This window comes from Sciurus carolinensis, chromosome 4 (genome assembly GCF_902686445.1).
Source record: "Sciurus carolinensis chromosome 4, mSciCar1.2, whole genome shotgun sequence".
NCBI classification, from domain to species: Eukaryota; Metazoa; Chordata; class Mammalia; order Rodentia; family Sciuridae; genus Sciurus; species Sciurus carolinensis.
The window spans coordinates 13,762,593-13,780,139 of record NC_062216.1 but is presented as its reverse complement, the minus strand read 5'-3'; positions in this window follow the sequence as shown (position 1 = coordinate 13,780,139).

Below are 17,547 nucleotides of genomic sequence, written 5' to 3'. Positions count from 1 at the left end.
AATAGAGCCAGTGGCTTCGGTTTAAATCCCCAAATCTTCAAATGGAAGTTAAAGAGACTGCCCACTCTACTAGCCACAAACCAACCAAGAACCAGCTCTGTACGCAGGGGAGGGGGTTTGCTGGGTGACTTGCAGGCCACGCTTTGCAAAAATGGGTTGTTAGAAAGGGGCAATGTTTGAACATTTCCGTTTATGTCAATTGACAGTGTTGGTATTACTCAAATACCTTGCAGGCCGAGAGCTTTTGTGAGTGGGAAGAGTAAAAGAGAAGAGATCCAAAAGAAGGCAGATGAAGAGTTCTTGACCTTGAGGTGCCTGCAGGCAGGCTGGGAAGATGCCCAACCTCAGTGACATCTCTTAGAGATTCAAGGTGTCAGGGTCTTGCCTGGCAAAACATGTGCACTGAGAGTCCGAGCTAGAGACAGGGGAGGCTTCATGGAAGGATGGTGAAGGGCTCCCCGGTCGAGGAAGGAAGTGAGCTTCGGTGATTGCTTTTTAAGAATTTATACTATTTCACTTTTTAAATAAAATTCTTATTTGGACAAATTCCAAGATTGTTTTCTATTGGTTTAGGCAGGAGTGATCACTCAGTGCCATGGGTCACTCAGCTCACAAAGAGACCCATGTGATTTCTTCCCAAGGGTCCTGACTTCTGTCCATCAGTATCTCTGCCTCCGTAGCCACAGTTCACTGTTAAAGGCACTGATGTTGGCTCCTCTTGCTGGATTTGCCCTGGTTGACCCACTGGCTTGCTAGGGTGATGGTTTACCTCCCATCATCCTCCTTCTTTTTCCTACTCTGATGCTCTCACCAGAACGCAATGTCCTACAAGTATGAGGATGTGTTCTGCTTTTTTTTTTTTTTTTTTGATGTTGATTTATTTTTCCTCCTTGTTTTTCTCACTTACCATCGCATGCCCGGAGATTCGTTTCTCTGTGTGCCAAGTCTTTCGCAATGGCAGGTAAGCTGTCATTTGAAGAAATACAATGGTGGCCAGCCACATGGGTTTGAATATAACTAGAGTGCACGTCAGCGTGTTAGAGGATGTCAAAACATTTGAGAGTGTCAACATGTTTGAGAAGATCAAGGGAGGGGGTTGAAGTCTAAGTGGAAATGCCCAACCTAAGTTCTCTCCCAGAAGTCCACAACTGGAGGATATTTGAATGTCCACGATTACTGTACTGCTGTCTCGGACTTGATATGGTTGTGAAGGAACCCAAGTCTTGGGGACTCTTGTGGGATGTCTGACTCCTCTGTAACTTCTCCTGGAGGTCTGAGAGAATATGAAGGAGTTCGAATGTCAGGTCTCAGGGTTTGAATCTTCTCTTGCAAGTAGCAGGGAGTCTCAAGGGCTCTTGGATAGGAATTGCACACGATGATTCGGAGAAAGAAAAGACTAGAAGCTTTACCACTAGTTAGTGATATCAGTTCATGCTGATGAAGTTATGATGGTGGTGGTAGTTAAGGAAGGAGATAAATATGAGAAATGTTTTAAATAATATCGACATTATCAATTAACCTAAGGAATATCTTGGAAAAAATCTTTTCTCCCAATTTCATGATAATGGAGATCAGGTACATTAGACTTTTCCCTCACCATTTTTTGGCTGACTTTAAGTTGCAGGTACTACCTGGTATCCCAGTGGGGTTGGCACTGACTGGCATTCTTCTTAGGTTGTAAAATTACCTAACAAAAAGACCTGACTGTACTTTGGTTAGGTGAGGAGCCTTCCCAAGCCAGGCCTCACAGTTGGAGGTGCCCCGGGGGCGCAGTGGGTGGCAGGGGAGCTAGGTACCCTGTGCCATTGCCCCTGAGCAGAGTAAGTGCTAAGTGTGAGGGTGGAGCTGCCAGCACCTCCGGCTGGGTGACGATGCCCTGGCTGTGCCCGTGCAAGGCTGGCAGGAGTTCAGTGAGAAGATTAAGCCAAAAATCTCCAGGGCTTTGTTGGATTTGGCGAGCTTAAAGCTAAGCAGTGAACAGCTCTTTACCTCTTTGGTAAGAGGAGTCCAACGACTTGGTTTCTTGGTAAATGTTCTTTTTGTGAGAGGAGAGCAGGACTCAGCAAGGTGGTCTGACATAGTGACCAGGGTTGGGCCATTTTTCTTTGGCAATTCTGGGCCTGTGTGTTTTCTGTTGACAGTTGGACTGTGCTTTTCTAACCTCAAGACAAATGTGGGGGCGGGTGGGGTGGGAGGGAATGAGTTGAAAGCTTTTTAAAAATTTCATTTTTATATAAGGACACCAGGTTTTCTGTGTGGATGGCCTTAAATTCTTTGGTGAACTTCTGCCTCTTGCCTGCCTTTGATCACTTTCAACTCTACCAAAGAAAGCAGTCAAGGAAATACATTAAGATGGCAAACTCCCTCCTCTCCCCACGTACCCAGAGCTGACTCAAGTTTATGGAGTGTCACTGTGTGCCTGGCACTAGATCAGGTTGTGGTGGGAAATGCTAGAGATGGTTGACCTTTTTCCATGCTCTAGGAATTCCCAAGCTAGTCCTTAAAGGGTGCATGTTGAATCTGTTTTTGGGATATATAATATGGACAGTGATTGGAATAGAGCTTATAGGTTTGGAATCAATTAACATTTATGGGTGCATATCTATGTCAGGCATCACTGCAGATGCATCCTATGTGTGGGAACAAGGACTGCTGTCTTTCCTTCCCACTGGAGGAGAACAGGACCCATGGAGCAGAATGACTTGCTTGTGGTCATAGTGTGGCTCTAGTGTGGACACTATTTGCTAATTATAGAAGTAGTTCTGGGTTCTTATGTGGCCACCATAGTAGCAGAAAGAGTATGCATGCTTAGAGCCCTGCGTCTTGGGGTGCAGGGGTTGGGAGGCAGGAAAAAGAAAAAGACAGAATGACCCAACAGGCTTAAATCAGAATATGCAAGTTGAAATCAGTCTCCTCTCTTGTGGACATCTGCTTCAGGCACAAGTTGTGATGTTGCGTTATATCGAGGAGGATGAATTCATACTCCTAGGGCAGCCTTCGGATCCTCAGAGTCTCACAGGAGGAAGAGGAATTGTGTGTCATCGGATCTGTCCTTTAAAATAGCCCTTCGAAAGACCTCAAGTGAAATTACTACGTTGAGACACATGGGGGCGCTCGAATCAATCAACAATGTGAACCTGTTTCCTTTAAATTGAAAAAAGAAAAAAAAAAAAAAAATCAAAGAAAAACAAACAAACAAAAACACCCAGTTGTGAATCCTGGCTCTGTTTGGTTATTATTTCATGCCATCAGAATGTTTTTTAGGGGGGCAACACAGGTTTTTGGTCCAGACTGCTACCTGTTACTTAGCTGGTGAGCTTACAGTCTTGTATGGTCTTCTGTTCTTGGAAGTGTAATACATACCATTTTATGTACCATTCTTGTACTGTCTAGTAAGGAAATACGTTGCAGGCAAGTTTAAGTGTTCTTTTCTAGTCCTAATGGGAGGATATTATCTATACTCAAATTGTTCAGGGCAGCTGAGAGAATAATCAGATAATACATTTGCAGTGTTTTGAATTCCTGGGTAAAAAAGGGATTTCATTTCAAGGCTGGAGATAGCATTCCTTCCCATTATGGCGAGTAAAGATACAGCTCTCATTCATTCTTCTGTTTGGCATTCTTTCTTCCAGGGTCTGTAGACAGAGGTCAAATTAGAGTAACTTTTCACATGATTTCTGTCACTTTCTGTGCCTGTCCTATAGCTTGGAAATCTTCCAGGCGAGTGTGGGAGGCACATATGAGGCAAACTCATGCACCGGTGTCCTCCTGCTTTTGGTCCTGCTCCAAAATGCCTTTGTGAAGAAGGGGTGTGCATTCTGTTGGATGCAGGGACTGATTTGGCATGCCCTAGGGGTTGTGCAGGCTGTCGCCATGCACATGTTTGAGAAGACCTGTCACTCAGTGGTTATGGCAAATCTGAGGACTGGGACTTTCCACTTCCAGCCAATAGACCCATCCAAGACTCTGTGCCTGGAGTCATGTCACATACTCTCCGGATGGAGGGTACAATCAAGTCGCCAGAGAAGACAGGACTGCATGAACCTGGACGCAAGGCAGCATCTGCAGCATTGAACGTGGGACTGACTGATGATTGCCAATGAGTTTGTGAAATAGAAATTAAAAATGTCCACTCCAACAACCTGTGCTGAAGCATTATGCTGACATATTTAGTCTAAAGCCAGCTTGTCATTTGCAACATGCTGTCCAAATATAAAGAAGTGTCTTTCAGCCATTTCTGAGTGCTAGACAAAGCTATTATTACTAGCTTATTGGCTGAGAAAGGGAGGCAGGGGGAGGAAGCAGCCTTTATTCAAAGTTACCTGGCACGTTGGCCAAAGGGCTAGACAAGGAGATTACAGACATCTTTACTTGATGTTTGGAAATCTTGCCAAGAAATTTATTGTGGCAATTCAGATGCATTTTATAATCAAGTTGCATTTAATATGCTTTAGGCTAAAGTGCAATTAAGATAAACCAGTTTCTGGCTCAGGATGGGCATCATGAGAGTATCAGTATATTCTGATTACTGTATCAGAGCAATAAAGTATCATTTGCAGGGTCAGAATTCATACCGCAAGGATTTTATAATGGTAGCAAAAATGGTCACCAAGTACCATTCCGTTTGCTTTCATGGAACGCAGTTCTTGTCAGCTGTTTGGGAAATGAACTCTCTCAGCCCTTTTAAAAATTAATTGTAAGGAAATTTAGTGGAATAAATGGAAATCCGAGTGCAGAGGAAACGCACTCTGGCCTGCAGGCAAGTATTTTCTTGAATATCTCATTCCACACTCTCTGGTGACAATAATAGGGAAGGGAAGAAGAGAGAGAGAAAAAGTTACAGTTTTGGAGGAAGTCGTGAAATCTTTAAGGGCAAAAGCCTTATCAGGGGAGCCACTGTCACCAAGAGGAGGAAATTTCACTGAAGAAAGGTGTGGGGGCTGTGGAATATTGTTCTTTTCATACACCAAATTTTAATTATGTCTTCATCATTGCCTCTTGTATTTGCGTCTATGAAAATCTCTTCACATGATTGTAGTCAATAGTGTTTTCTCTTGTGAGATTAACAAAGGAAGGGCCGTGTGTGTGTGTGTGTGTGTGTGTGTGTGTGTGTGTGTGTGTATGTGTGTGTGTGTGTGTGTGTGTGTGTTTACCCTTTTTTTCATGAGCTGTTTAAATCACTCACAACAGACTTTGGGAATACGGGAAACAATGAGAAATGAGTCACACTCTTAAAATCAAACATTGGAAGTGAGAAGAGAGTATTTCCTGACATGATATTTAACAGACCTTGAAACATAGATTGATTCGAAAGGAAGGTCAATGTTTTGGGCATTGCTTCCCATTTATTTCTTTTTCTGCAAAAAAGTAGAGAAATGGGCTGAGGGCTTAGATTCATCTCAGGAGTCCAGATCTTTCCAGATCACAGAAAAAAGACACATGGAGGTGGAGTCATTTCCCTCAGGCTGTTAGAGCAGCTTTTCATCTCCAGCCAGGCTGAAGCAGAAGAGGACGTGAGCAAGGGCCTCATGTCCACAGTGAGGGAGGTGCTGAGAATTTGTACCTTTTCATGACCCTGGAGTGACTCCTTTCAAACAAATGAAATGTCTTTAGAGGACCTTTAGAAGCCACGAGGTTTTCTTTCAGTCCCTCTCAGCCTCCTCCCCCACTCCCTCCTGAAAATGGTGCCTGTGCCATCCATTTGGAGAGAAACCCCGGGAGCCCCAGCTCCTTTCAGAAGCAGTGAATGCAAAGCCACCAGCTGTAAAATAGGTGCCATGAATGGCTTTTTGCTGGGAGGGGCAGATGTACTGAGAAAGAGTTGTGCTTTACTGCAGGATCCTGTGGCTATTGCCCAAAAGGATTTGTCCTGTAGTGAGGGATCCAAACTGTACTGAGTCTGTAGGCACCGAGTGCTCGGGAAGGTGAGGGTGGAGAGCCCCAACCCGTCCCACTGTTGGGTGGGTTGACTGGGTTTAGCTGTTGCTCTCACGGCAGGGCTGAGTTCAGACTTTTGGTTTCTTCTTGGTTAGGACTCTTCCAGGTCCAGGGTGTGCATGTGTGTGATGAATGCATACCGGAGGTTTAAGGGTATGTCCTTATCAAAGTGACTGATGTCCTTCCTAAATTCTAGGTTCTTGTTCTAATGGAGTTCCTGAATCACAGCACAGCAAATGTTTTAAAGTATACCCATCTTCCATGGTAAGTATATTTTAAATAATTTTATATAAGGTGCTGAGCAGCAGTTGACTCGTTGGTATGTTGTTACATTTTGAAGGTATTTATTTAAATATCTGTTGGAAGTTTTTGCGGTTTTCCTTTTGTATTTCTTCCTTGGGAATCAGCAAGATTTCTCCCCAGTTCTCAATAATCTTTAAGTCTTTGGAAAGCTCACAGATGCTGGGCACCCTCTTGTAGAGCCTAATGAGTAAGATGGCTTTGGGTGTTCAGTTCAAGGAGTTATCAGAGTGTGGTCAGAAGTCCATTCATTTAGACCCATGTTCCCAGTGTGTCCCAATACAAGTCCCCTGAAATGCACCAAGAACAAGAGACTCCTGTGCTTAAATTCATTTTGATGTGAGGATGTACCGTGAGCATCTGCAAATGGAAGTCACCTACACATTCTTCAAGAAGAAAACTTTTACATTATTGAACCCAGTGTTTTCCAAATGATTTGGTTCAGAAAACCATTTTTTTCTTTTTGTGGCTAACACTGTCCTGAAGAACTAGCATTCCTTCCTTGGAACTAACTTTGGAAAATGCTGGTTTATAACCCATTAGACCCCAGTCCAGGCCGCAGGATGCACCTTGGTCCTGCTTCCAACCAGTTTTTATTCCTGCAACCTCAGCCCCCTTCCCAACAGTCACACTTATAAATAGAGCTGCCTTAACTTACCACCTTCAGGGGTTTGAGTGTCGGACACATCCAACCACGTCACTACAGCCATCTCCATAACCACGGTGTGGTGCAGCAGTATTACGTATTTTATACCCACCAAGGGAATGAGATTGAAGCCCAGTCACTAAGTAGGGTCTTCACTCATCAGTGTTTTCATTTGACATAATAATTGTGTGTATTTATCAGATGTGGTGTGATATTTCCATATATGTTTATAATGTTTAAGGATCAAAGCAGGATAATTAGCATTTCTGCCACCTCAAAACATGTATCATTTCTTTGTTTCAGGAACATTCAAAATCATTTCTTTTATTTTGAAATACAAAATAAATTATCGCCGGGTGTGGTGGCGCACACCTGTAATCCCAGTGACTCGGGGAGGCTGGAGTAGGAGGATCGAGAGTTCAAAGCCAGCCTCAGCAAAAGCCAGGTGCTAAGTAACTCAGTGAGACCCTGTCTCTAAATAAAATACAAAATAGGGCTGGGGATGTGACTCCATGGTCCAGTGCCCCTGAGTTCAATCCCCAGTATCTCCCCCACAGAACCCCCAAATTATTGTTAATGACAGTCACCCTACTGTGCTGTAGAACACTAGAACGTACTCCTCCTATCTAACTGTATACTGGTTGCCCTATCGGCTCTCCGTGCCACCTCCCTGCTACTCTTTCCCATCTTTGGTTACCTCTATTCTACTCTCTTTCTGTGAGATCAACTTTTTAGTTTCCAGGTATGAGAACACGCAGTATTTGTCTTTCTGGGTCTGGTTTCTTTCTTTTAATATAATGTCTTCCAGTTCCATCTATGTTACAATATGTGAAAGGATTCCATTCATTTTTATGGCTTAACAATATTCTGTGTTGTGTATATATGTCACTCTTTCTTTCTCCATCCATCCATTGATAGATATTTCGGTGGATTCCCTGTCCTGGCTGTTGTGAATAATGCTACAATAAACATGGGAGTGCAGGTGTCTCTTTGACACACCGAATTCTTTTCCTTTGGATATGTTCCCAGGGTCTGGATTGCTGGGTCATGTGGAAGTTCTATTTTTGGCTTTTGTGAGGAACCTCCATATTTTTTCCCATAGTGGTGGAGTTCATGATTCTAATGAATGGTACTCTGTAGAAGGAAATTAAAATGCCGCATCCAGAAAAAAGCTTATTTAGAAATCTCAGATATGCACAGGCCCCATTTTTACTCACTTGCAACATCCCCTGTGTCTGTCCTAGGAAAAGAAAGAGAAGAGTATGTTTCTCTCTCACTCCTGTAAACTCTAGCTTCAACTGAACAAAACCTTTTCAAACAGCCTGGGAGTGCCCAGCAGGGAGGGGAAGAGCAAAGGCAGACCTGAGGGTGCCCCTCCTCCAGCTGGGACACTTCCCTCTGCGCTGCCCGTGATGCAGGGCCCAGGCGGCTGCCCCAGAGCTTCAGGAGAGGAGTGTGCTTCCTCTGGAATGTCTCTGCTGGCTGCATCTCCTCACTGCCTGTCATCACTGGTGACTGCACTGCAGCTGCCCTTCTCTCTGTCCCTCATTGTTCCACTGATGTGGCTTTTTGCCTCTTGCTGGCAAAAGGCCCAATCACTAGGGCAACTCAGTGTCTCTTTTGGTTCTGGAGGGTGTGTGGTTTCTCGCTGTACGTAGAAGAGGAACTTGGGAGTTCCAGTCCCTATTGCTGCTCGTTGGAGGGGTCTCACTCCTCAGAACTGCTGGCAGAATCATAAGCATTACGATGCCTTTCCTCATTCATGTGGATGCCATGCATGCGCACCTGGAAGAAGTTACAAGATCGAATGTTTTAAGCATCTCCTTTCCTAGAAGGGCAACTCTGCCACTGGAATAGCCGATTCTCCATGAGTAAAGTCCTCTGTCTGGTCTGTAGAGCTTTGTGTCTTCTCTTTTTGGTGGGGGTTAACAGAGGGGACAGAAATATGTGCATTAATACTCTCCAGACTTCACAAAGGCAATGAATAAATTTAAAAGCCAAATTATTGGTATAAGAAGGATTATCCATGTTATTTTATTTTTTGCTTCTTTTACATTATTTCTAAGTCAAGATAATCAGTACAAATAGGAAGAAAATATGTGTTGTTAAAGAATACGTAGGTATTTGACAAGCTATGAAGGAAAAAATCAGACCTTCTTATGTGTACCATTATGTTCAGTTCTCCATTAACATCACCAGTTTGGCTAAGTGGAAATTATAGGATAGTTGAGCAAATACTTGTGAAAGAGTTCAGAAATTTGAAACAATAATCGCACGAGACCTGGGAAGATAGCTCAGTTGGTAAAGTGCCTGCCTTGCAGGCACAGGGCCCTGGGTTCGATCCCCAGCACCGCCAAAAAAAACAAAAAAAAAAAAAAAAAAAAAAAATCGCACGACCCTGGATAAGTGTGAGGGAAGGTTTCCTAGAGGAGCTGAAATCTAGGTGATAGCTAAGGTACAGTTAGGCAATGCTGGGCAGGGTGGTGGGGTTGCCCAACCTGAGGGGTCTCCAGCTGTGGTTATGTGGGATCTGTGTCTGCTGCCCTCAGTGCCTTGAGCAGAGGTGCATAAAGTTCCAGTGGTGGGGGACAGATTTCTACTGAGAAGGAATGGCATGCATGACCATTCTCAGATTGACTCCTTCTCTCTCCTTCTCTCCCCTCCCTTGTTATATCCTGCTTCCTTGTCCAGGCCTCAGGAAATTAAGCTCTGTCACTATAGACTTACTTACATTTTTTTTTTTTTTAGAATTTTAGGTAAATGAAACAATACAGTATTTGCTCTTCATTTGCCTGGCCTCTTTCTTTCAGCATAATTTGTTTTGAGAGTCACCTACATTGTTATGCTTATCAATAGTTCGTTCATTTTTTAATGCATTATATTTAAGAAATATTTGCCATATTCAAGATCCTTAAGATTTTCTCCTATGTTTTCTTTAGGTATTTTATATTTAACTCTTAAAGTTGGAACTATTATAGATTTTATTTGATTTTTTTAAAGGAATTTTATGTTTAGCTCTTAAAGTTGGAGACATTATTGATTAATTTTGATATATGGTGTGAGGTAAGGGTCAAGGGTGATTATTTACTTTTGCATGCAAATATCTAATAGTTACAGCAGAATTTTCAGACAAGATTATTCTTTCTCCATTGAATTTCCCTAGCATGCTTGTTGAAAAGCAGTTGCATGTATACATATGTATATATACATATGCACACTTATCTTGTTACTTGTCTATGTCCTTTTATGCAGTTGACTCCCACCTTGATCCTTTTATTGATAATTTATCATAGTGTGGCAAATATTCTGCTAGATACAATGTAGTATACAATGTATAAATGGGATTACATTGCCCATATTACTCTGTAATTTGCTTTTTTCCCTTACACACCTTGTAAAATTTTCCTTTAAGTAAACATGGATACATCTTATTTTTAACTGTTTTATAGAATTACTGTGTTAAATATATAGCTAACTTCCTAGTGTGGGACATGTAGTGTGTTCCAGTATTTCAAAATAAAAGTACATCATTGGGAATGTCTTTTGGGTGCATGCAAATCTGTACAATAGTGAAATAATTGGGTCGAAGGGCAAGCATGCAAACTTCTATACATGCTGAAGAAGTACCCTTCTTAAAGCTTCTTTTTTGCATAGTTGAAGAGAATGAGCATTTCGTCCATACCCTCTTATGGTTTGGATATGAGGTGTCCCTCAAACGCTCATGTGTGACATAATGCAAGAAAGTTTAGAGGTGAACTGATTGAGTTATGAGAGCCTTAACCTAACCAGTGCATGAATTCACTGATACCAGTAACTGGGTGATAACTGTAAGCAGATGGGTTGTGGCTGGAAGAAATGGGTCACTGGGGACATGCCTTTGGGGTTTATATTTTATTCCTGGTGAGAGGAGCTCTGTGCTTTCTGTTGCCAAGACCTGAGCTGCTTTCCTCTGTCATGCCCTTCCACCATGATGTTCTGTCCCATCTGGGACCCAGAACTATGGAGACAACTGTTGGTGGACTGAGAACTCTGAATCCATGAGCCCAAGTAAACTTTTCCTCCTCTATGTTGTTTTTGTGAAGTCTTTTGGTCACAGTGACAAAAAAGTTGACTAAAACACCTGTCAATGTTAAATACCAGCAATTAAAAAATAATTGTTGGAATCAAATTATCGTTTTCTTTCCTTAAACTATTTTGCCTTTCAAAGCGAATTCTTTCCTTTATTTATAGTTTGTTTTCATTTTTTATTTCTTTAGACTTTTCATCCCTTTTCGGTTTCATGCCAGCATACATTTCCTTGAAAAAATATTCCTCTACATTTTCATCATATTAATATAAAACTGTCGGTAGCATTCCTTTTGCATCTGTGATATTTTATTGGTAGCTGTCATTAAGACCATTTGTGGCTTTCAATATTACTTATATGTAATCTCTCTTGAATTTTCTAAAATCAGACTAAAGATTCATTTATTTTTACTAAGTGTTTTCAAGGTATCATTTTTAAAAGCCTTTTCATTAAAAATATTTGTTCTTTATTAATTTCTCTTGCTATCTTTATTAATTTACACTTTTAACTTTAAGCATGCTCATTTGGTGTTAATTTTATAGTCTTTGGAAAATACATAAGTATTTTGACATGATAAATATGCTACATTCTTTTGTTCAACTTTATCATTGCATAATTTACATAAAATAAAATTATTTTCATATACCTACCCCCGACCTTTCTGTTATCTTTTTCTCATATTTTACTCCCATATGTTATAAGCCCCACCTTCTATGTATTTTTACTTTCAATAATCAGTTTTCCTTTAAATAAATCAGAGAAGAAAAGCATATTTTATATTTAATCACCTATTTACCATTTCTGGCTTTCTCTACCTCCTTGTAGACCCCAGGTTCCATCTGGTATCATTTTCCTTCAGGCTAAAGGCTATCCCTTAGCACTACTAGTAAGATCTATTGGCAACAAATTAACTCATTTTTTGATTTTCTACACTATCCTTATTTCACCCTCATGTTTGAAGACTATTTCCTGGATATAAAACCCTTTCTGCACTCCAGTGATGCCACTCCATTAAATTCAGGTCTCCATTGTTTCTGATGAGAAGTTGGCAGTCATTCTTATCTGTGTTCCCTTGCATGTAATTAGGTTTTATCCCCCACCCCCACCACCTTCCAACCCCTTCCACCTCCAGCTGATTTTAAGACTGCTTTAGTGCAATATTATAATGATCATCCTAAAAGTGGTTCTCTTCCTATTTGTTCTGCTTAGAGTTTATTGAACTTTTTGAATCCGTAAATCAGAGTTTTGCTTTTTGAAATCAAACTAGGAAAACCTTTAGTCATTATTTATTCACATTTTTTTCTTCCTCAGTCTTACTTTATTCTCCTGAAATTCTTATTACACGTATGTTAGACCATTTGATATTTTCCCACTGGTCCCTGGGGATATATCTATTTTTCTTCAATTATTTCCCCCTCCGTACCATGGATTGAATACTTTCTTCTATTTTGTCTTTGGATAGACTGGCATGGAAATCTAAGATTACCCATTCATGCGAGTAGCAGTTGATACTGGTTGCGGAGTGGAGGTGACTCAGCTGGGGTTGTCAGTTCAGTTGGGATTGTTAAACAGAGCATTTACATGTGGCTCCTCCAGGTAACTTGAACTCTCACACCTTGGCAGCAGAGTGAGTGTTCCAACGTGTGGGAACCACAGAATTTCTTGTGGCCTTGCCTAATGTTATTTCCACTGCACTCTCTTCAACAAAATTAAGATGAGACATAGAAGATTGGCATAGTCACTTTGAAAAAGAATGGGAGATATCATTGTAGGAAAGAATACAATGTGCCCCAGTTAATCTAGAGACATTGTCTGCTAAATATACCATCTGGATCATCTTGGTTTTAGTTTCTATTTATCATTTTTTCCCTTTACAATCAGTTACATTTCTTGTTTCTTGGTATGTTTAACTGTCTTGAATTAATACTGCACATTTGGAATAATGCACTGTGGAGACTCTGAATTGTGTTATCTTTCTGTGAAGATTATTGAGGCATATTTTAGCAGTTAGTGATATCAGTGATTGATCATGTTTAAACTTTGACTTTATGTTTTATTTATAAACCTTGTTATAGCCTTGACTTTATGTTTTATCTGGGTGGATATACTTCTCAAACCCTTATGAGTTCTGGCAGTCTCCTATATCAAAAGAGATCTCAAGTTCCAACATCTCCCATCCATAAATATCTTATTAGTGCATGACTTCAGACAGTACTGATTTAGGGAAGGTCTAGAATAAGTCTTACACTAGGATATCATCCTTATTCTTCAGGAAAGGATTCCTGGTGATTCACCCTGGTCTTGGGGCATTAGTGAGGGTTCTCCACTATGCCAGGGTTAGATCCCCAGGGTACTGCTCTTCTCTGAGTGTAACCCAACCTCTAGAATCTCTGTTCCATTTTTGTTCCTGTTGCAGTTTGCTCTCTGGTAAGCCCAGCAGGTACAATGTGGCCCTAACCGTGTGCTCATGGAGGAACCCAACACAGATTGTCAGAGTCCCACTCAGTACATCATTCTCTCTTATGCTTTTCCCTGTAGAATCAGATGCTCTGAATTCTGATTTCCACCTCCTAAGCTCAGCAGGACAGCAAAGCTCTGCTTACTTCCTAAATTTTCTTACTCTCAGATATTACAGTTTTATCTTGCCCATTATCTAATGCCTTGAAAGAGTTTCCTCATATATTTTGTACAGTCTTTAAATTGTTTATGGTGAGAAGACTAATGTAATACCAGTTACTCCATCATGGCCAGAAGCACAAATCTTATCATTCTTTTTATTTATGACTTCTATGTTTTGTGTTATATTTAGAAAAACTGTCTCTGTTCTGAGATTACAACAAAAAAGTATTCCATAATTTTTTTCTGGCCCTATTTATGGTTTTAATTTTTAAAGCATTTAATTTCTGATCTAGCTAAAAATGATTTTGATGATGTATGCTATGAAATATGAAGTCAATTTCATTTTCCCCTCACAATGGTTACTCAGTAGTCCAAAACCATTTGTTTGAAAAATCCTTAACTTTTAACAACTTATGTGAAATGCCTCATAATTTACTGTATTTTAATTCCTACTTGAAGATATTTCTGGACTTCCTAGATTCTCACATTGATCTGTCTGTTCATGTACTAGTATATCACTGTTTATTTGTAACTTTACGATGCATTTTAATATATTATAAAGCTATTTCCTTATCAGTAATCTTTTTCATAATCGTAGTGACTCTTCCTCTCGATATTTTGGTATGAAATTTAAAGATGAAAAATTGTATTGTTAAAAAATTCGATTATTATGCATTCAGTTTATAAATTAATTTAGTGTGAACTTCATCTTTGTGTGGGCATTCTATTCAAGAATGAGCTTTACCATTTTTTTTTAAACTAAGTGTTCTTTTGAATCTATCGATAGCACATTTCCTGTTAAATTTCCATTTAGGTACATATTTTAATGCGGTAATTTTTCCACTGTACCTTCATATTGGTGATTGTTGGTGTCCATGAAAGCCTTTGGCATTGATCACTCACTTCCAACCAAGTTTAACAACTCCCTATGATCATATAAATGTTCCCCTTTTAATGTAACTAATGTACATTAGTGCAGCCATTTTCCCCTCCTCCCAACCACTTGTCAATCTGTGAACATCCTAGTTAGCTATTGGTTCATCAGTCAGCTTGCAAGTATCCTTCTCAGATATTGGTCCCCTGTTAGCCCTGTGGAATTCAACTGTTTACTATAGCTTCCCCGCCATCTTTTCCCATCCTTCTGTCTGTCCTCCTCACTCTCTCTATCCTCCTGGCTTTCACACTCTTTCTAGCGCATGCCCTTTCTCTTTCCTTTCTCTTTTCCTCTCATTTTCTCTCTTACCCTGCAGGGAGACACTCTGCTTAATCAACTCCCTTATGTGATTTCCCATGTCCAGCGTGGTTGGGGATTTCCTCACAACTAAGGCACATTTGCAAAATCACGAAGAAATCACAAAGCAATACATAATATTAATCACGAAATGATTCCTCCACCTTGGAAAACTGAGCAAATGATACAAATTCTCTTTTAGCTGTGGAGGTTATTGGGAGGTCTGGTTGCTTTGACGCCTCCTTTCTCTGCTTATGAGATTGCTGTCATTTGGACCACTCCTTCCAAACTCTCCAACTCTTCCTTAAAGATAGTGTTCTCTCAGGAAGAAGATCCAGTTCTTTCGAGTTCAAGGCAGCTGATTAGGCCATTAGGTCTCCCAGCATGGTGATCATGGGCTCCCACCTCCTAGGATGGAGTCTCTGGATCTTCTCCCACCTGTCTTCACCCAGGGAAGGTGAGACCTGGATGCTAGCATTTCTGGAAAGAGTGAGGAAAGAGGGTGAGAGTCTCAGTTGTAAGAAGTCCCTCCCCAGGACTCTGGGTGCCCACACAGACCATGGTGCAGGTAAAAGGGTGCTGCTGGATCCTGTGTAGCACTGAGAATGCTTGACTCCAGCCATATTGCTCCAGGGCCAAGTTCTTTCCCCCTGATGCTAATGACATTATAGCACAACCTTCCGGAACTCCTGCTGATGCTATCATTGTCTTTTAGGGTCTGCAGTAACTCATGTCCCCACATGGGTGAGGCATCCTGCTGCAGATCTAGAGGGGATGCTTCTCTTGACGGGCCCCATGTCTCCCCTGCTTCCTTTACCAGACACTCTGCCTCGTACCTGACCCTCTCCCACTTGACATAGAAGGTTCGCTCCCTTTCTTGTGTGCTCTCAAAAGACCTTATGTGTTGTCCAACTTTGGGAAATAGTGGAGTAGCACATTGTCTCTGGATAGTCCTAATGAAAATGCCATTGTGTTCATTGCTAGGATCAAAAGTTAATGTGATTCCTTCCAGTGTCCACCAATAACTCTGGAGTTTAGAGGTTGAGGCTGACAACTTCACCATGGCATACCAATGGAATTTAACATGGACCAGCTGAATTCTGATGAAAGAAGAGAAGCTTGGATTTATTTACCATTTACTAATCCTAAGCATGAAGTGTTCAAGAAGAGAAATAAGTGAATAAAAGGAAGCAGAGAGTTGTCTTCCTTCCTTCCACTACATTTTTTCCTTGGCTCTAATTTGACAAGGATTCAATGACCATAAGTACCTGTCATGATTGCAGACAGCTCCTTGCTGGTGTGGGTAATTTTAATCCCCTTGTAGCTACTCCTTTTCCCACCCGTTCCTCAGGTGGGCAGAGTGGACCTTAATTTCACTCTCTCCCTTTTCCTCTTCTAGTCTCATGTATGCTGGGAAACAATATGGTTAAGTCCCATCCCTTTATGTTTGAGGAAGCTGAGTTCTATTTTTCTCAAAGTGACTTTCCAAGCTCTTTGAAGTATAGGACAATCACAGACTCCCTTACAATCACTAAGCGCCAGTCCTCCAAATATAGCGGTGGAGGACAGAAGCCCTTGTGATGGTCCTCCTGTTGAGACCAGTCCCAGGGACCTGTGTGTGACTTGACCTAAGCTGCCCATGAGCTTCTTCATATGCTGTTTATCATTCTTATTCTTTGAATATAGCTACAGAGCCAGCAAAAACTTGACGGTGGCAACCTTGGGTTTAAGAAGACTTACGCAACCTAGAGAGTTACGAGTGGAAAATGTGTGCAATTGGTAGCTATGTGCCATGATGTTGGAAGTGCGCTCAGAAAATGGGGATGTGCTTGTCACCTAACATCTCAGGGTGAACACTGCCTTGTGGAGCTGGGGGCAGCAGTATGCTCAGAAGTAAGAAAGAACCAAAGATTGAAACCATGACTGGTTTGTTTCCGTGAGGCTATTTCCTTGCTGATCACCAACAGTTGGTTGACTGTGTGTCAGATTCTCTTTTAATTTTAATCAGAGATCATTTTCACAGAATTTACCTATTTATTTATCTAGTATCGTACTTGGGGCTGCAATGGCATTTTTAGTGGGCTTATTAATTTTTCACGTTGTGCTGTAACTGACTGGGTATATGTGTGCATGCATTTTTAAATACCAGACTGGATTCCCTGAGGACAGGGTCTATGCTTTCTTTGAACTCGGTTTCTCTGGGGTCTAGGAGAAAGAGCTTTGGGATACGTTAATGAGTAAAACTCCATTTGTTAAAAAGTCTTCTATTCATAGCTGATGGATTCATTTACCACTACTCCATTACAGATTTTTGCTTCTGTATTTTGTCGATGAGGTTATTTCATAGCTGTTTTTGAATAATCTCTTAGAATTCAGAGGGAATCAGTATTACTGGGTGAAATAAATCGCCAGTCAAGTTTCCAATGGCTTCTATGGCCTAGTACATTTTAAAGATTACAGACATTATCTTTCTCTGACATTTTGAAAGCTTTATTATCTAATAAGAAAAGCTTCTTATGCATCAGTTTTCCTCTGAGAATAACATCAGTCTCAGATTTTAGCTTAGTTCTGTAATGTTCGTGTCTTATTATTTTTCTAGATAATTTGCGACTGTGGTTTGTATTTCCAATTTCATGCAGAAATTGTTCAAGGGTTCGTTTTCTAGCTGTTAAGTTGTGTTTTACCCTGTGAATTAAAATGGTGGCTATCGTTTTTTGTCTTGTTGAAAAGACACATTACGTGCGTAGA